Here is a 21,167-nt window from a genome sequence, read left to right on the forward strand (position 1 = left end):
AATGTCATGATCACTCCTAAAAATTTACTTAATGTCATGTAATATCCAGTCAGTGTTCAAATATTCCCGATGGTCTCATAATTTTTTTGTCGTTGTTGTTCAAATAGGGATCTAAATAAGGTTCACAACGGCAAGCAGTTGAAAAGACTCATCCGTAATCTATTTTAATTTGTGTTTCCCCCTCCTTTCTCTTTTTTATTTTCCCATTGCAATTATTCTGCAAATTTTCTTACAGTATGGATTTTGCCAATTGCATCTCATGGTTTTCTTTAACAGGTTTCTCTTTCTCCCTCACTTTTTATAAATAAGTAGTTAGACTTAAAGGCTTGACCAGATTCAGTCTGATTTTCTTTTTTTTTTTTTTCTTGCAAGAAAGTTTCATAAGGATATTCATAGAGAGCACAGGATGTCTGGTTGTTTCTCTTCTGTTGATGTTAGCAATCAATTGATGATCACTGCCTGGATATGTGATTTTATTAGGAGTTGCAAAATGATGATGTTTTACTCTCCTTTTAAAATTTATTACCTGAAATATTTCTATAAAGAAACTTTCCCTAATCAACTCTTTAATTACCCTCAAATATCCTGAATTCATGCAAGAAAGTCAGGATATATAAGTTTTCAAAATAATGACTTGGTTCCCTAGTATTTTGCTAAGGTGTGCAATAATTTTTTAAAAGTGTCATTGTGTATCATGAATTTTGGCATTTTTGATTTTTCAATCAATTGCAGTTATTATTCTTGTTGATTTTCAAATTGTCCATATTTTGACTATAAAAAATTTTATCTCTTGAATCCTTTCTATCTGTCCTCAGTAGTCTTTGATAGATTTTTTGGTTCCTGGCTTGACAAAATGTTCTATAGAATCATCTTTTACATTTCCTGCCCCATCTTAGAATCCTCTATTTGTCCAAGGAGTACTAGTTCTTTTAGTGGAAAAATAATATTTAGAAAGCACAAGATGTGTATTAAACATGCTATTGCCTTTTTAGTGAACAGAGCTAAGAAATGTGTGTGTGTTAAAAATAAAGTATATCATGATTTCATATTGATAATTTCAATTCAAATTCAAGAACATAGAGATTTTACTTAACCTTTTTATTCTTACATTTGCTTCTCTTTGCATTCTGCCAAAAATTCTGGTTCCCACCAATGCCAGTATAATTATTCATTTGCTTTTTATTTTTTTAACAGTACACTTAGTATAGCAATACTACACTACCTCCAATGGTATGATTACTGAAAACAGTTTAAGAATTTTTTTTTGCAGCTCTTTTTGTATATTTGCAGCTTAGTGTGTATTCCACTAGGCATGTAGGATCAAATTACTGTATTTTAAAAACACTTGAAATAATGATGTGTGCAGTTATGCTACTAACTTGTTACACCATTTAATTTATCAATTTTTTGCTTTTTTAGAGATTGCTTTAAAATTTTACAATTATGTGAAATATTTATACGTTCCCAACATCAAATACACAAAGCAAAATATATTCTGAAAATTCTAGCTTTATCCTTGTTCCCTTTTACTTGTTCCCTCCCTTCCCCTATACATAACTCTATTAGTCAAGTTTCTCCAGAGAAACAGAACCGGTATATCATATATATAATTTATTATGAGGAATTGGCTCACATGATAATGTAGGTTGAAAAGTCCCATGATCTGCAGTCTGCAAGTTGGTGACCCAGGAAAGCTGTTGGTATAATTCAGTCTGAGTCTGAAGACCTGGGAACCAGGGGAGCTGATGATGTAAACGCTACTCTGAGGGCAGGAGAACATGAGATGAGATGTCCACCCTTCTAATGCAGTCCTTCTCCACCTCTGTTGTCCAGCGGGGTGCTTCAGCCTCACCCCCAGGTTCCAGATATATAGTTCTTAGTTGATCTTCTTATGAGGATGAATAAAGTCTGGAATGACCTATGTCACTGTCCTGATGACCCTCCTTGAATATCTGCAATATACTTATATCAAAGTCACTTAAAATATACTTATATCAAAGAGCAAATTTATCTTTCTATTGTTGAAATTGTTAGTTGACTTTTTTTAATGTTATTTTTCTTTTGTGCTTTTGAGCTCATTCTGAAAGGTAATTATACTTTTTTCCTCTCTGTGCCTACTCACATTTTCTAGCTCTTTTTACGTACAATTCCCTAACACCAGAACAAGATTTTATTTTTTTCAGTTTGGTGACATTGTCCTTTGCTAGTATCAGTATTATCACAGTCATTGAGCCAGTCACGGTGTTTGTTACACCGTATTTTTAAAAAAATTTAATGCTCTGTATGTTAAGCTAATATTAAGTACTGAGAGACTGGCCTATCTTATTGGTGGGATACTGTTGTCTCAAGTATTGATCAGCAGCTTTGTTCATACTTATTGGTAGTTTTTCCCATTCCTTTACCTTCCCTTTCTTGCCTCCTCTTTCTTATCCTAACACCATTGCCAAAACCTCCCTTAGCCTCTCTTTACAACTCAGCTCCTGCATTTCTCCTTCCCTGTCACATTGGCCATCAATAAAACAATCAAACAAACACCAAATGTTGAACATTGGCTAGACAGGACACAATTTAAATCATCAGACAAGCTAAGGCTATCCTTTCTTGTTTGGCTGGAGATAGAGCCGAACTTAGAGTGCTGTTCAGGTGGTAGAAGTTGTCCAGTGGTGGCATTACCAGAGCTTCTCTCAGGGTAGCTACAACTGGGAAGTTTGTGTTGAAGTTCTGACTACACCTACTACATGGGGGATGGCAGCTCTGGGTAGTGCTTAGGCTGAAGTAGACTATATCAAAAAAGGCAACACAACTAGTAGCTGCCAGAGGGATGAGGTGTCTCATGAACCTATTATTTTGGTATTTAAAAATAATATAAAATCTGACTCATTTGTATTTTTCTAATGTGCTTCCCATTTTATTTCCATCTTTATTGAGGCATAACTAACATATAACACTTATATTTTGACATCACAATCAATGACACAAGATACTCAATTCATGGTGGAGAAGAAAAATTTGTTGAACAACCCCTTCCTTTTTTTAAAAAAACAAGAGTGATATACACAGTAGCAAAAATGTAAATTGAACAAAAGTACATTCTTTTGGAAAACTTTTTCTTTTTAGACATTCACAGTCCTCAGAAGGAGGTGAAAATAGTTTCACAAAGCAAAAATTTCTTTGCAAGACTAATTCTTACTCAGTTTTAAGTTTTCCAAACAAGTAGGATATGAACATGAGGGCACTGAAATTTCTGTCAGTGTCTCAGTCCTGGGATATCTATCTATATATTTATATTTTGAAACTAAAGATGATGACACACAATGTGAAATGCTTTCTTTGAATCAAAAACTGCACTATGAAACAGTGCAGTCCCTGCCAAAAAGCTAAGAGCTGTTCAAATAGAATTCTCCAAAGTTATCAATATTGTTATCAAGTTGTAAAAAGATGAAATTCTTTGAAGACAAAGGAATCAGAGGAAAATATTTGAAAGTAGCTTATAACCATCTTGTTAACATTTTTCTGGCCAGGGCTGAGTCAGAGAGAACTTTTACAGCAGCTGGAAAATTCTACAAAAATATATCTATGGCTAACAATGCCTCTGTTGACACAGTTTGTTTTTTAAACTAAATAACTTTGTTTTTTAAACTAAATAACATTATTTTCCCCAGTTGTATATAATTAAAATTTATTCACTTTAATGTAGTATGTTTTGTTATTTTTGACTAATATTTTACTTCTATTAGTTTATTTACTCATAATTTTTATTAGAGTGAGAATGTATATTGAAGTTTATATTAATATTTAACAAATATTTTTAATGATATTTTGTAAAAAACATATATTAAATATTTGAAATGAGTTAAAATTGTTTTACTCATTTTAAAAGTTTAACGAATTATGAACACACTGAGTAAAATATCAATATTGTTACTAGTTTAGTGTTATATAAGAGAAATAGAAAACTATGGCATTGTCATTCCAACCAAGAGTGTCACAAGCAGCTCCATGCAGGTGGTGCCACAACATGCTGGAATCAGCTTTCACTGGTTTGCAAGAACCAGTTGTTAAAATGTCAAGAAATATAAGACAGCTGTTACACACAGTCATTATTACAAATTATGTGTAATATTTTTAAAAATTACCATAAATATTTCCAAAATGACAACAGTGAAATACAGAGAAAAAAAAAATAGTTACCTCTTTTCACATTAAGCTATATAAAGTTAAAAAAATTAAGTTATACAAACTTACAATTAAATACATTATATGAAGAACAAAGTTAATAGATATTCAAAATGTATCACTTCCTAGTTATTTTACTACATTTTTCTGTTATCTATGCTGTTAGGGTTATCTATGTCCATTGTACTTTTATGGTTGATATATGATATAGCAGTGTGATGCTGTGTATGTATCAGTTCCCACTCTGTGTTAGTGATGTCTTGTTGGTAGTTTGCAATTGGCCATCGTGGGAGTATTTTCCCGTAGAAATAGGTAAATTCTACAAAGCAGGGCTTGATTTATTGTTTTGTTGATATAATTAAACTTAAAAGTGTGCTGTATATTTGTAGCCATTAAATGGTGAATAACACAAAAAAGAAGAAATACTCTTCCAGTATTTAAAACTACTATTAAAGAAGTCCTTTACATCACTGATGAATGAGTGAAGTTCTGACATAGTTCATTATTTTATCTTACTTGTTAATGTAAAGGGAAATGTCAACAAGCATTCATGTTGGAACTATGCTAACTTGTCAGTCGCAGTTACAGGTTGGCTATGGATACAAGAGTTCAGCAAAAATCAACAGAAGCATTCTGTGAAAATCAATGGACTGTATAGAATTTATGATAAAGAGTATTGTATATTTTATTATTTTTAAATTTGAAAAATTATTAAAATCATTTAAATAAAAATAATTAAAAATAATTAAATTAAAATTATTTAAAATTGTAAGACACATACATTTCCTCCCACCATAGCTATTCTTTTAAACATTTATCAGCACATCAATGGCTGTTCTGGATTTAAAACGAAAGTTTAACAGTGTTATTGAAGTATAATTGATATACAAAAAACTGCACGTATTTAATGTATAGGATTTGATGGGTTTGAACATCTGCATACACCCATGAGCCATTACCACAATTAAGGTAATAAACATCCATCACGTCCAAAAATTTCTTCCTGCCCCCCATCTTTTTCTGTGGTAAGACCAGTTAACTTGAGATCTCTTAACAAATTTTTTAATGTACAATGCAGCATTGTTAAGTATAGGCACTATGTTGTAAATTGCAAACTGTGATAAATTCTATAAGTAAAAATACAGGGAGCTTTGATTGCTTGTAACAAGAAGACTGGATATAGTCCAACATTCATCAAAGTCTTCCTTGTGGTTATGGTATTTGAACTAAAATTTGAAGGGCGACTAGGATGTTATGGTACAAAACAAGGAGAAGTGTTGGGAGCAGTGAGAACAGGAAAGAGGGCTAGTGTGTTTGGGAATGGAAATACTAGGGGCAGAAAGTGCACAGAAATCAGAGTAGGAAGACATGCAGGGTCTGGAGTATACAGAGCCTTGAGAAACGATTGAGAAGTTTGAGTAATTGAATCATATGATTTGATATGTATTTTAAAAAGATCACTTTGTGAAAAATACTTTGGAAGGAAGCCAAAGTGTGGGTCATCAGTCACTTAGAAGGCTAACTGATGCAGGCAGTCCTGTGAGAGATCATGGAAGCTTAGCCTTTGGGGGTGGTGATAATACTGCAGAGAAGTGAATGATTAGAGAGATATTTAGGAAGCAAGATTGATAGGACTTAATGATGTATTAGATATTGTGAATGAGGGAGAGGGCAGTTTCAAGAAGTTTTACTGTTTTTTTTAAGAACAACCAGAAGAATGGTACCGATTATTGACTGAGAGAAAGGTGACAGAGGGTACAGTCTGAGTTCAAGTTTTGGACATTCTAAGTTTGAAGTGCCTTTGAGACCTCACAATGGAGATGTTGCTCGTTAATTAGATATAGCATGCTTATGTCTTTTATATGTATTATCATTTGGTTTCTCTTTTCAGACTGTGAACTCTTTGAGGCTAGCAAACATATATATCACTCAAAGTTCTTATTTTCAGGTAGCAGATACTCCAATTAAGCAGGAGCTTATTGAAAAGATATTGGGTGCGTGCCAGGTTTAATGTAAGGCTAAAACACTATATATGGAAAAATGTTGCAGGAACAAAGCTCCAAATCCCATATCAGAACTGGTGCAATGAGGAAACCATGGCAGAACACCAGTCTACACCTGTACTGCTGCCCCTTTGGTGCCAACACCTCAACTTTACCACAGCTTCTACCACATGCCATTTCTGTGCCCTGACCTTGCAGCCTCCATCTGCAGAGTGTGGATGTGTCAGAGTCAGATATGGTTGTACTTGATTGCCAGAGCCTAGGTCACGAGATTATTCTCTGTTTGCAAGAATGACTAGGAATGTGAGTGTCTAACACACTCAGCCCCTGTAACGGAAGAAGCTTTTGCTCTTCCACCGAGATAATAAAGCGGAGGCAATGCACACAAAGTAGAAAGAGGTTTAGATTTTGCATGGCTAACACAAATGGCAGATTTCCCCTTACATATATCTTATTCATCTTTGTATGCTTAGCACCTTATGTAGCAGATCTGAAACAATAATTTACTTTGAATTGAAAAATTTTAAACAATGAATTAGAGTAATTCAGGTAAAAATTTTCTTCTTCATTTGGATCATTTAGGCAGTCTTTCTATTACTAGATTATTATACATCATTTTAATTTGTTTTTTGTAAGCTAGCCTCACTGTGATATTCCATACTTACTATTATACTTTGTTTTTTAGAAAAATATGTATTTTTTTCAAAACAGCAGTGGGCTTACATTTCTTATTTGAGGGACGTAGGGCACATTTCAGTGCCCCAAATGTTTTAGACATTTTATTTAAGGAAAACATTTTTTTCCATTTCTCCTTTCCTACCTGTGCCTTATAATGCTAAACAAATAAATAATATCTGACATTTCCTATTGTTCCATCGCATATTTTTGCCCTAGAATTTATTTCACATTCTATCAATCCCATTCAGATTGATGGAGTGCGATCATTTAGCACTTCTCTTGCCTCCTTCCTTTTTATGTTTTGGGGTTTCTAAGTTTTATTTTTCCCTTCAAAAATTTGAAAAAAAAATTGAAAAACCTTGCATTGTCTTCATAAGCTATAATAGATAAGCAACAAAGATTCTAGTTGAACCTTGTTTAATGGTGGTGATGATTAATGAGGAAACAATACCTTATTAACTTGAGAAAGTAATCTTATTAGATCATTTCTCCCTCAGATATGCAAATCAGACAGTTTTACTTGCGTATTCCTATTATACGTTTCATGTTTTGGTGTAAAAAGAAGGCTTTTGTTTTTTTTTCCCCTCAGTGTTGCAGTTTTCCTTGACACTAACGTCTTGAGTTTTTTCTTTCTATGATAGCAAGAACTGTTGTTAGAAGAGGCATGCTGTGTTATAATGCTAATTACCTGTCCATTTACTCCAAACCTTGTGGTAGTTTGTAGTGCGTCACTTATACTGGAACCATATGTTTCTAATGCTCCTCCCTGTGTTGGTTTAAGTTAGCATTGGCCATAAGAGGACTTTATGCAAGATTTGGAAGGCAGAAGTGAAGCAGTAACCATTTTCCTAGAAGGCCGACATGGTTAGATGCAGTGACTGACAGATGCAGAGGTGCCTGTGGGTGCTGGCAGGTTCCAGCTGGCTCTTGGTCTGCGTCCAGCTTTTCTTTCTGATTCTTTAATTTTTTTTTTTTTTTTTTTTTTTTTTTTTTTTTGTGGTACGCGGGCCTCTCACTGTTGTGGCCTCTCCCGTTGCGGAGCACAGGCTCCGGACGCGCAGGATCAGCGGCCATGGCTCACGGGCCCAGCCGCTCCGTGGCATGTGGGATCCTCCCGGACCGGGGCACGAACCCATGTCCCCTGCATTGGCAGGCGGACTCTCAACCACTGCGCCACCAGGGAAGCCCTCCTTCTGATTCTTGACCCACAGTGGTTCCAGGCCCACTCCCAACTCTCTGTAGTGGACTCAGAGGAGTGGTAGCTGCGCAGAAGCACACCCATAGAGCTTCCTTTGAAGTCCTTTCAAGTCCCATTTCAGTGGCTGGATGTGTTTGGCTTTTCAGATTGCCTGGCTGGTCACACTCACTCTGATCCTCCAACTTCTTGGACCTACTGAGCTTCTTGAGCCTCCTTTGCCCAGCTTTTCCTCTAATTTTGTGAGATCTAACTCCTATAATAAATCTCTTAGCCTGAAACTCACGGTGTTTCTGTTTTCTGGTTGAACCCTGACTGATTGAGTTCTTCGTGCTAAAACTTAAAACTTGTTCTGATACCTTTTTCTTTGCTGTTTGTATTTGTCATGAATTACTTTTTTTTTTTTGCAAGTTTAAGACTTGTCTCTTGTCTTAAATAATTTTATTTCCATTATTGGCAAGGAGTCTAAATTATTTTTTCTAGAGTTATTTAGTGTTCTCCTTCTGGTGAATTCTGTGCACATAATGTCTGCATTAGTTTTCTACAATTTATTAATTTGAAAACGTGAGATTATTATGCATCCCAGTGTAGTTGTAAGAATGTTAATAAATTGTAAAGCATGTTATAATTGGTAGTCACTAAGTTATTCTGTAGATATATGTGAACTTTCTCTATTCTGTCCTTAGTAAGAGAAGATACACTAAAACAACAATAACAACAACAACAAAGCCTGTTTTGTCGTTGGGAACTTGGGTGTGTTATCCCACCATTTCTAGATGGGAGATATATTGCTTAATTTAGAAATAAAAAGAGTAAAACAATAAGTGAAATATATATGAACGGTGATATGAAATAATGATATTTATAAGAGTAAAAATTGGGCTCCTTTTACATATCTGACATGTACAAATGTTAAATCAACTTTGTTACATATTCTTAATGGAATGTTATGTAGCATTAAAATGTTTATGAAGACTTTATAATAACTTGGGAAAATGTTTAAATATTAGTGGAAACATAAAGTATGGAATACTACATATAAAAAAAAACTGGAAGGAAATACTTTAAAATATCAATAGTAGTGGCCCGACAAGTAAATTTTTTCTTTGTCTGTTTTCCTGTGGTTTCTAAATTTTCTGTTACCTTTAAGATAAAGTATAAACTTTATTTGATAAGTTGTGAATTGCTGTTGAGAATGGTACTCTGCTGTTTATTCATAGGTGTGAATCACAATAAAATGATAGGGAAGCCAATAAATTGCTTTTTAATTCATTGGCATAGCTAAAGAGGTATGTGAGCAGACTTCTTTTCTTAAATAGCTGGCATACATTTTCTTTCTACGTTTTTTTCCCCCCACAGTTATTGCTGGGTTTGGCATTGGCACCAGTACAGCCTTTCATTTTCTGCAGAGGATTGCATGCAATATTTATATATTATATATCATTACTTAGAAATCAGTTTATGATAAAGGGAGCCAGAACTCTTCCACGGGGTTGCTTCTTTCTGTTTAAAGAGACATCTTTTCATTGGAGTGTAGTAATGGCTGTAGTACTTTGGCAAATAGCTATAAAACATGTAAACGTCCTCCGTTCTTGTATTAATCCATCAGGAAGCTTTCGGGGAGTCTTCTTGTCTAAAATATTCATAAGCAGCAGAATGTCCTGAATGCCCTACAGAATTTGTGCAGAGCCAAGGGAATGATTGATAGTGAAGTTCTGTTCTGAGTCACTCACAGTATGTAATTCTATTTGTCTTGCCAAATACGGGAGAACAGGCAACTCATAAAAGGTAAAGGTAATAGACACTGTATTTTCTTACATTTAAAGAAGAGCTTGGTGTGTCCACTTCACTGTACTCCACTGAATATAGCAATTTTTTTAAAATAAAATAAAATGCAGTTGCACCATTCTTTGTAGAGTGGTAAAAAGTTTTATTAAACAGATGTCATTTATTATATTGCACATTTCTCTTTGGTATTATTTGCCTGCCTGGGTGCATCTTAAGTAAATGAGGTTCAAATGCTTAGTTAAAGAAAAAACAGTCAGGGTGCCTACTATAAGCAGGGTATACAGTAGATATTCAATACATCCCTTAATGAATAAAAGTCACTATCCATCTTACAGTATTTTTTTTTTTTTTTTTTTTTTTGCGATACGCGGGCCTCTCACTGTTGTGGCCTCTCCCGTTGCGGAGCACAGGCTCCGGACGCGCAAGGCTCAGCGGCCATGGCTCATGGGCCCAGCCGCTCCGCGGCATGTGGGATCTTCCCAGACCGGGGCACGAACCCGTGTCCCCTGCGTCGGCAGGCGGACTCTCAACCACTGTGCCACCAGGGAAGCCCCATCTTCCAGTATTTTTGACATTAGTGTTTTTAAGATATCATTCAGTTTTCCATTAAATCATTGTTAAAACTGAAATTCTGTTCAGGCTAATCTCATGAGGTCAGGTAATGCAACAGACAAGCAATAGACGATATTGCAATTGCTAGGTGGATTTAGCACTTTGAACCACTCTTATTTCCTGAGGGCATGAGTCTATCATTTGCACTTGTTCACAAGTCCCTGAGTTTTGGCTGAGTCAGGACCTTGGAATCAGGTCTGGAGTTCTTGCTTTTGGTTTTCATTCTTCAGAATATAACCTATCATTGTTTATGTCAGATATTGTGCTGCATTTTATCTAAAATGATTTGCAATGTATTGGAAAGATAGAATAAGTTAATTACAGTGTTCAAATTTTATTTTTCTTTAGTAAAAAGGTACTGGAGTTACAGAAATATAGCATCACTGTGAAGAAATTCTTGATGTATGAGACCATTGAAGTCAATTGGGACCTTCTACCTACAAGGAAGAGGTATTTGAACCAAGAGTTGATTATAAGTGTGTATAATTTGGTAGACTGTAATCGGTTAAACAGCAGGGGCCATATTTCAACATTATTCAATTTTCGCTTTGCACATAGTAGGAAATCAATAAATATTGCATTAAGCAAAAACCTGGAAGAGTCTTAGACTGCAGGCAATAATCATTTAGGCAGAAATTGCCAACTGGTGGGTTTTCCACAGGAGACTCATTAGACCTTGAAATTTGGGTATTACTTTGATTGGTTTGTGTTACATTTTTCATTAAGCTCGCTTCTAATAATATCTCATGCTTTAGCATATCCCTTATCTTTATTCTTGACATACAGAATATAGTTACCTTCCAATCTTTGAGACACACAATAAATTTGCCCAGAAATTTGTCCACTAGGCAAAGAAAAAATTTGCTGACATAGGTAACCAAAGATATATACACATGTCTAACCTATCCTGAAAACATCTTCCTGTCGATTGTAATTTGTTGAGAATTTTTATGCTCTTTCCACTGAAGTGAAGAAAAGTTGCTTTTCAAGTGGTATTAAAACAAAGTGGAATTTGTAGTCCTCTAAGTTTGTTAGTTTTTTTGCCCCTATGCAGAGGGGCAAAGATAGAATAGCCTACTTTAAAAAAATGTTTCAACTTTTATTTATAATTTAAAATAAGCATGAGAGGAGCATAATCTGATTTAAATTTTATAGAAATCATACTGTTATATACTACTTTAGGGATTTGGGGGTAATGTAAGTGGAAAGAAGAACATAAATTAGGAGGCTATTGAAGTAATCCAGGAACAAGATGGCAGTGGAGTTGGAGAATAGTGGACTGATTCAGGATTTTTTTGGAGGTGAAATTGATAGGTCTTGATAGAAGATATTGGAGAGTGAGGGGAACTGTTATATAAAAAAATGGGCTGACTTGTCTAGATTTAATTTGAAAATATGAAAGAAGATTGCAAAGAGTTTACCTCTCAATATTTGACGTTTTACTTTTAAGTAGACAAGAACTTAGTTGATGAGCTCTTTTTGATCAGAAAAATTAAAAGAAGGCAGTGAAGTTAGTGGTTACAAGAACAGGTTTTGGACTCAGACGCTAAGGGTTGAAGCCCAGTTCAATCAGGAGCTATTTACGTGAAGGAAAATTACTTTTATTTTCTATCCCTCAATTTCCTCATTTATAATTGTACCTATATGGAAGGTTGTGGCTAATAAATGAAGCAATTCACCTAAAGTACTTGGTACACTGTGGCCCAAGGTAAACACCCCATTGCAGCTATTACTTTTTTATAAAGTGGGCAGTTCACAGAGCCAGTCTAGATAGCTGAGAAGCAAGAAAAGGTGATCTCAGATATCCAGATATTTGAGGTGTACTGGGGTGAATTACCTGAATTTTGTCCTCTTCTACACAAGTTCAAGACTTTTAGGCTATCATATCTTTTGCAGAAATGAGTATCTGCCTTTGAAATATCTTGCTCACATGGAAAATTGAAACTATATAGAAATATTTTTAAACAGTTAAATTTACCATTGAAATTTTTATTTTTCTTAAGCCTTGAAAAAAATGTTTTACATGACACTAGTCTTTCCTAGTAATACACACTGGCCATCTACCATAAGAGCCGCCTTACAGCAACACTTGGTTTTTCTCTAGTTCTTTTATTAACTGATATTCCCCTGGAGAGTCTGATTCCCTAAACGTGGTATGAGCTGACAACATGGATTTAAAGGCAGAGGATCAGTGCTGCTCTGATTATTGATGTTGCCACATGGGAGGTTCTGGCAACAGAATGGGTCGTTTCTGTCTGTCTCTATGGCTGCCCCTCTGAGGGGTACTTAAGAGCAGGAGCCATATCAATGGGAGGCAGTCTCATTAGTGCTGCAGCTGTCATCAATTAAAACTTCTCCTTGGCAAGGATAGTTCCTCTTCCCTCCACTTTGCTTGTAGTGCAAGTGTCTTTTTTTTTTAATAAATTTATTTATCTGTTTATTTATGACTGCGTTGGGTCTTCGTTGCTGCATGTGGGCTTTCTTTAGTTGCCGCGAGCTGGGGATACGCTATGTTGCGGTCCACAGGCTTCTCATTGTGGTGGCTTCTCTTGTTGCGGAGCACGGGCTCTAGGCATGCAGGCTTCAGTAGCTGTGGCATACGTGCTCAGTAGTTGTGGCTTACGGGCTCTGGAGCTCAGACTCAGTAGTTGTGGCGCACAGGCTTGGTTACTCTGCGGCATGTGGGATCTTCCCGGACCAGGGCTCGAACCCGTGTCCCCTGCATTGGCAGGCGGATTCTTAACCACTGCGCCACCAGGGAAGTCCCCAAGTGTGTGTTTTTAAAGAGTATCTTGATTTGGCTCTCTATTCCCATAGTTGACAGAGGAACAAATAGAAATAATATTTGCAACAACAATAACACCAGTAATGCTTATTGAGGACTTATCTGCTTTACAAAATTAAAAAAAATTTAATACAATTTAAAAGGCTATTTTCCATTTACAGTATTAAAAAAATATTGGCTATATTCCTCGTGTTGTACAATACGTCCTTGAGCCTATCTTACACCCCAAAATTTGTACCTCCCACATCCCCATGCTATATTGCCCCTCCCCCCGTAACCATTACTTACCTGCTTTTTATCAATTTTTTTTTTTTGCGGTACGCGGGCCTCTCACTGTTGTGGCTTCTCCCGTTGTGGAGCACGGGCTCCGGACACGCAGGCTCAGCAGCCATGGCTCACGTGCCCAGCTGCTCCACGGCATGTTGGATCTTCCCAGACCGGGGCACGAACCCGTGTCCCCTGGATCGGTGGGTGGACTCTCAACCACTGCGCCACCAGGGAAGCCCATGCTTTTTATCAATTTTATATATTTATCTTTTATGACCCTTGAAAAGGGAGAGGAGAAATTGCTTATGTAGGCAAGTAAGTAGCATGCCCCTGCCCTATTTCATTCACTTGTCCAGCTTTTAATTTTCCTTATTTTGTACCTAAGAACACAGAGAGTGTTCTGAACATGGAGCTAGGGAAGCCTGATTGGGTTTGGATTGAGAAAGGGAGTGGTTGGAAGAAGAATGAGTGTATTTAGACCGGAGAGAAGTTGTGAATAGGAGGCTCTGCAGGCCTCTGTGGCGTTGCCTATAAGCCGTCCCAGTGTGTACTGTAATGGAACCAAACGATTTTGACTTGTGTCCCAACCTGGACTTCTGCTTTGGAGCTGGTTTAAGACTGAGCAGCAAAGCAGAACCAGGACTATATGTAGCTTGGGCATACTCTGTGCTTTCAAGAGTCCAGGTGTGACATTCTTTTTCTAAATTAAGGATTCACAGCCATGGGTACATTTACTCAGGTAAATGATATGATGAAAAGACTGCATGAGCCATTAGTGCAGTGGCAAGTGTTTAAATGAGAAGAAATGTGATATACATATAGATAGATATGATATAGATATCTAGATGTAGACAGATAACTGAAGTTTTGGGCGGAATGAAAATAGCACTTATTTGGGGTTTGGCTAGCCACTGAGGCTTTATTTAGTGGAGGCTGTTTGGAATGCTATTGGGATTTTGTTTTGCTGAGTAGGGTACATCAGCTAGGGGATTTTGAATATATCAGCTGGGGTGGGGAGTTGAAATAGAGTTAGCAGGGATTGATAGGGCTGTGAGAATTTTTTTTTCCTCTGTGACTGTAATATAACTTCTCTTTTCTCTTCTGATGAAAATTTGATTAAAATATCCTTTTGACGTTGAATTCGTGTTTTATTTGGGTTTGTTTTGCCCTAAGATGTATTCAAGGAGCATCAGGGTAAGAGCCGAAATTGTGAAGCTATCCATACTTAAAACAGTTTACATGGTGAAGGAGAAGGGGATTGTGAAGTGCCCTCCCGCCCACTGAGTACAGCAAAGAGAAGGAGCCCAGAAAACATTCATCAATGGTCTCTAATGCCTTTTCTAATTCCTGTCATATGATAGATACTGAAGAAATGTTTGTTGAACAAATTTTTATATTTTAGAATGAATGAAAAAGAGGTGGCTGGAAAATGGACATGCAGAGAGTTTACTTCATGAAAATTACCCCAATGTTTGGGAATAGAAATGTGCCCATGTTCACTCTGAGTGAGTGAAGTACTTGAAAGGTGTGTGTATGCGCTCGTGCATATGTGTGTGTGTTTTAAGGATTAAAAATACGCAAGAACTCTGCAAGAAATTTCATTTCTTTTTGCGGTTTAAGAATAAAACCAGCAAACCAGTACATTTATAGTACTTGAACCTCTAATATTAAGAATTTCTATTTGGGGACTTCCCTGGTGGCACAGTGGCTAAGGATCCACCTGCCAATGCAGGGGACACGGGTTCGAGCCCTGGTCCGGGAAGATCCCACATGCCTCGGAGCAACTAAGCCTGTGCGCCACAACTACTGAACCTGCGCTCTAGAGCCCGCAAGCCACAACTACTGAGCCCATGTGCCACAGCTACTGAAGCCCGGTGCCTACAGTCCGTGCTCTGCAGCAAGAGAAGGCACTGCAAAGAGAAGCCCATGCACCGCAATGAAGAGTAGCCCCTGCTCGCCACAACTAGAGAAAGCCCGTGTGCAGCAACAAAGACCCAATGCAGCCAAAAATAAATAAATAAATAAATAAATAAAAAGAATTTCTATTTGATCTCTTAAGACCATTCTTCTCTTTAATGTCGGGGAGACATTTTACTGTGGATGTGATGGTGGGTTATGGCAGTGTATCTTTGGTTAGGAAATAGGATAATAATTCATATAGAATGTATCTTGATTAGTTGTAGATTGCTTTCCTTTGAAGAACATGAAATGAAGCATGACTTTAAACCACTGTTTTTTTTTTTTTTTTCTGATAAAGCAAGCTAAGTTTCTTCTAAGGATCTTCATCACAAGTGAAAACAAACAGGAATAAAACAAAGCGTATTATTTTTCTCTTTTTCAATTTTTTAATTTATCCTCCTTTTGGCTATATTGATGAAAAACATAGATTGGAACCTAGTTGATTTATTAATTTAACTCTGATCAATGTGGATTGCTTGCAGGACTAGTTAAGTTAATGAGGAAAGTGACCAAAATGAATGGATTTTGAAGAGCCAGACCTACATCATTCACCTTTAACACAGACTTATCTTTGTTTTAAATAATCAATTTGGCAATGAAGCAGGTAATCTTAAAGGGCAAAGTCCTTTTTCTTATTCTTGTAGACATTGCCACTTTAATTCTAATTGTCTTTTTATGTCCAAAACAAGATGGATATATTTGAAACATTTGATTTCCTGAAATAGAGCTAGAAGTACTGGGACTGATATAAATGTAAGTGAAATCCAAGAAAACTTCAGCAGACAATAGCACTTGAAAATTTTAAGTTTTATTTTCATTGTCACTTCCGGAAAGCTATGCAATGGAGGAAGAAGAAATGTACGATGGAGAATGAAGTAATGTAATTAGGTACATATTCTGATCTTCAATTTTATGCTTTTAAAGGAGAAGTATATGCATGTGTGTGTGTGTGTGTGTGTGTGTGCACATGTATGTGTATATACGTACATATACACAGAGGTCTCAAAACAACCTTGATTTAAAACCAGTAATGTGCCTAAGAAGAGCTTCTCATTTGATGTCTATAATAGAGTAAAATTCACTGCATTGAAATTGTAGCAAATAGAAATGAAACTTTATTCATCTTCTGTGGATATCTTCTAGTCTGGATATAGCATCTGACAGCATTCTATTCTGATAATTTCTCTTTGATGTTTTTCTTCTTCCCCAAACAGTTTGTTACAATTTGGTATGGCTTATAATATGAATTTAGAGATGCATTTTCAACTTCTTCCCAGAGCGTATTGTTATCTTTTAGCAACTCTTTTGTTGGATACAGCAGAAGGCAACTTGCCATATTTTTCTTTTGAGGTGAATCCGTTTACAACAGCCTACTAGTGATTTGTAGCTGAAAAGAATCAAATCGAAGGCACACATTTATAAAAGAATTTCTCAGTCCCCAAGAAAAGGATTCTCACACCCTTATAGTGTATAACTCCCTCTGGGATCATGAGACAATATCATTTGTATAAACATATGTGGGTATTCTGTTTCTCTTAAGTCTATGTCTATGCAGTATAGACATGTATTTCTTTTTCTGTGAAAGTAGAGAAGGATTGATACAATGCATTGGAATAATTCTGATGTTCCAATTAGAATATTTCTGATAGTTCCAGAATATTAGGAGCTGTAGAAAGAATTTTAACTACTTCTGTTAGTTGTCCCAAAAAATAACCAGGTAGGAAACAGGTCTGATAATGCATGGAAAGGTTATGGACTAATCGATGGGATCCTCAGAGGACGGTTGATGCCCGAGACTTGATTCCCAGTCTGCCTCAAGAGTTAGTACTAATTAAAGTAAAATGAGCAATAAGATATGATGAAGTAAATAGTATTTGATCAGGACTTAGTGGACAAGCACATGAAAAGAAGGGGAGAAGTGAAAGAAATACGGCAGCTCTGTAGTTTAGATAAACCAGACTCTTACTGTTTCCTGTTACAAACTTTAGAAAAAAGTCAAATACAAGATCTAAAAAGGTGATTTAGTTAGGTTTAAAGAATACAGTCCAAGAATACAGAGTATGTACACTTTGGTCGTCTAACCTCACCAAAAATTAGAATTAGACTGTTTAGATGAGGGCTTCACTACTGAAATCTGCCAGATACAATATCAACTGCATCAAGCCCTGTATCCCTGTTTATATCAGTTACCACAAGAAACCCAAAGCCCACTTGGATTATTTATTACTTGGATTCTCATTCTCATATGGCTCTGTGCAACTGCTAAGTAGGATCCCATTTCTCCCTTTCCTCCATTTCTTAAAACTCTTCTGCCCTCTAGAATACATTTGTCATAAGCAAAAATACCTCATCTTTAGAGCTCAGCATCGTCTCTTCCATTTTTTTTTTTTTGGCCATAACTTAAGTCAAATACTAAAGATAATATTTTGCCTCTGTAATTCTAGATGGGTGACTGCTTCCTTTCCCATACTCCTTGAACCAGTGGGCTGGGAAATGGTATAGATATACTACTTGCTCTTCATTGTTGTTTTCAAATTTTTCACCCTTTCTGCCCCTAAAGAGCCACAGCTTTAAAACTCATATCATCAGATTATAACACCCGCTGCACCCTTGCACAGTCATTTGGAGACCCCAAGTTGTTTCTCTTAACTCTTTGAAGATTTCAGTGTCTGGATTACTGTCATTCTTTCTAGATTACCCCATTCACAATTTTGATGGGTTCAATAACCAAAGCGGAAGATCGTTTTAATACCCTTGTTTTCTTGATTCTTCCTTCTCCTGTGGTCTTCCCTCCTTCCTACGTCAGCTACTTATCCTCATGGTCACACTCTCAACTTTGTTACTACCACTGACTACTTTCCATCTTAAATATTAATTTCAAGGCTTCTCCCTCCTGTGTATCCAGCTTATTCCCTCTAATATATGATCTCCAAAAATACTTTGTACCCATTGAGACATACAGTCTTTTGGTTATATAACTTTTAAAATGTCTCTCAATATAGTGGCCATGAGACCGCATCTTGCAGACCTCCTACTACAGCGACTGAATTGACACAGGACCCCAGCAGCTGCATTCACCACCTGAAATCCATTGCATTTGCACCGAGACCAGTGTCTGAGTTGGTGGGCATTTTAAGGCAGACCCATTCTTGGGAGACACGGGACTCCTTTGCCAACTTTGTCTCAAGGACTCTCATGGCTTGCTGAACTTTCCTTAGACTGCATGATAGTCTAGGATACTTACACCCAACCTTGCATCCCACTTGTCAGATAGATTGCGTCATGGTCTGGCGGTTCTCCTAGCCCTCTCTGCCTCCATTCCTATTGCCTTTTACAGAGGCATTCTTCCTCATAAGATTTTTACACTTTTAATTCTATTTTGCATCTGATTCTTGGAGGAGTGGGACTAAATACTCACTCTGCTCATATCCTTACTTCCATCCTTACCCATATTAGACTCCATAGTTCACTCACTTTTGTACTCCTTCAACTCTCCCACTCCTTTTTCACTTTGTCACACTTGCCTGGCAAACCCCGAATCCTTCTCATAGCCAGTGGTTTGCCTACTCTGTGCCTGCATCTCTGTAGCTGAAGATGTTGGACACAACACCATTCTGAATCATCTCACTTAAAATTCAAGACCAGCAATGTTTAGGGGTGATCCTCTTATGCCTTCTTATTTCACATACGGCCTTGTGGACTATTGAAGAGCTTTGGAAGATATGATCGAGAATTTATGTTTTAAAAGGATTCCTCTAGTTGCTGGATGGCTAAATGACTCTAGTGGGTTATTCAGAGGTTGTTTACTTGCCCGCCCCATGTTTAGTCTCTCTGTCTTCCATTAATATTTAGCTGGTCACTTGGTTACCCAAAATTAAGGCTGCACTTTCCAGGCTGCCCCCGACCCCAACCCCCTTGCAGTTATGTGTGGCAATGAAACCAAATTCAGCCCTAGGGATGGAAATTGGAAATGTTAAATGTAACTTTCAGAAACTGACTTTTAGAAGAGGGAGACTTTCCTCTTCAACCTTCCTGGCTACATGCTAAATCAGATATGGACTTATGGCTGAAGCTTGCATGAACATCTTAACTGTGAGGGAAATCTTCTTCATTGTGGAGGAACATGATAGGAGTATGGGTTACTGATATCATAGAACATCATACCAATCCTGAACACTCTCTACCTGGACTATTTCACATGTGAGAAAAATAAACTCCTGTCTTGTTTAAGGTCCTATTATTTCCGGTGAACTGTCATATACACAAATACCTAATCCTAACTGATACAGGAGGAAGTGAAGACACAAGAAAACCTATTGTGAGGTCATTTCAATAACCCAAGTGAGAAAGAACTTTGGCTTGGACTAGGTAACAGCAGTGGAAGTGGTAAAAATATTCAGATTCTGAGTGTTTAATGCGGTGGAATATTTGCTTGTGACGAGTAAAGGATAAAAAAATGTCAAAGTGATCCAAAATTCAAAGGTGTGAACCTGGGTAACTGGTGGTGCAGTAAACAAACAAACAAAAAACAAACAAAAAACAAAACAACAACAAAAAATGGGACCACAAGAGGAGAAATAGGTTTAGAAGGGAAAAGGATGAGCTCACTTTAGACACTATTGTTCTCTGTTTGAAGTTCTGCCGGGATCACATGGAGCTGTTCAAGATTTCTAAAACATTCAGATGTAGATCTGTGGATTATTCACATTGAGTTGATAGGTGGTCATAAAAGCATACAGGCTAAAGCAAAAGAGAAAGGAGGGGTGAGGATACTATTCTCTGGATTAATTCTCTACTGGGGATATCCGTAGTTAGAAAGCTTTATGTGGTATTGAAGTATGCAGTGAAAAGATGCACTAACCTTTCCTAAATTGTAAGATTAGACAATGGCTGCTTTTTGTTTGGCTCTGTTTTCCCATTTAAAAGAACATGTTGGGCTTCCCTGGTGGCGCAGTGGTTGAGAGTCCGCCTGCCGATGCAGGGGATATGGGTTCGTGCCCCGGTCCGGGAAGATCCCACATGCCGCGGAGCGGCTCGGCCCGTGAGCCATATCCTGCGCGTCCGGAGTCTGTGCTCCGCAACGAGAGAGGCCACGACAGTGAGAGGCCTGAGTACCGCAAAAAAAAAAAAAAAAAAAAGAAAAGAAATAAAAAGACAAGAACATGTTCTTTCTTTATTTATGAAGGGCCTGAATCCAAATTCTCTTCAATGAAATTATTTTGGTAACTTTGGGTGAGTATTCTACGGACTAGAGGTTATATCACTAAATTATCACACATTTGGTACAACAGTTCAAGAAAGCCTTTTATGTGAAAGGCCAAAATTAGCATAGGAACCAAAGAAGAATATAGCATAACTTCTTTTTGCACCCAAGGAGCAATCTTTTCATGTGGATATGTTGGCAAAATGATGCTTACATTTAGGCCTACTTTGAAAATTAAAGCAAAAAGCCTCTATTTTGGGAATAAAAAGCACAGCTTAAAGTAATTTTTTTCAGGAAGTTTTCTTGCTTTGAATATAAAAGATCCTCTTATATATTGTTTTATTGACAGTATGGTCTGGCATACAATATAGTGACATATGAGCCTTGTACACACCAGAATTCTTTTTTTTTTTTTTTACATCTTTATTGGAGCATAATTGCTTTACAATGGTGTGTTAGTTTCTGCTTTATAACAAAGTGAATCAGTTATACATATGCATA

The sequence above is a fragment of the Pseudorca crassidens genome, chromosome 8, assembly GCF_039906515.1.
Source record: "Pseudorca crassidens isolate mPseCra1 chromosome 8, mPseCra1.hap1, whole genome shotgun sequence".
In the NCBI taxonomy this organism is placed as follows: Eukaryota; Metazoa; Chordata; class Mammalia; order Artiodactyla; family Delphinidae; genus Pseudorca; species Pseudorca crassidens.